The sequence below is a fragment of the Amphibalanus amphitrite genome, unplaced genomic scaffold (genome assembly GCF_019059575.1).
Source record: "Amphibalanus amphitrite isolate SeventyFive unplaced genomic scaffold, NRLGWU_Aamphi_draft 000096F_arrow, whole genome shotgun sequence".
NCBI lineage: Eukaryota > Metazoa > Arthropoda > Thecostraca > Balanomorpha > Balanidae > Amphibalanus > Amphibalanus amphitrite.
In genome coordinates this window covers 685,966-686,174 of record NW_024881591.1, presented here as the reverse complement: position 1 = coordinate 686,174, position 209 = coordinate 685,966, and positions in this window count along the sequence as shown.

Here is a 209-nt window from a genome sequence, read left to right as displayed (position 1 = left end):
CAGCGATTACATTAACTGACTTTACTCAATCACAGGAAAAGTAACACGTGGCGTGTGATTGCATCATTCCTCTTTCTCGATTAAAATTTGCGCTACGCCTTACTTTTGACGAATCAAAGAACGATGCTAACAGTTTCTATGGACCCATTGGACTATTGGTTTCTATGGACCCATTGGACCATTGGTTTCTATGGACCCTCAAGATCCAT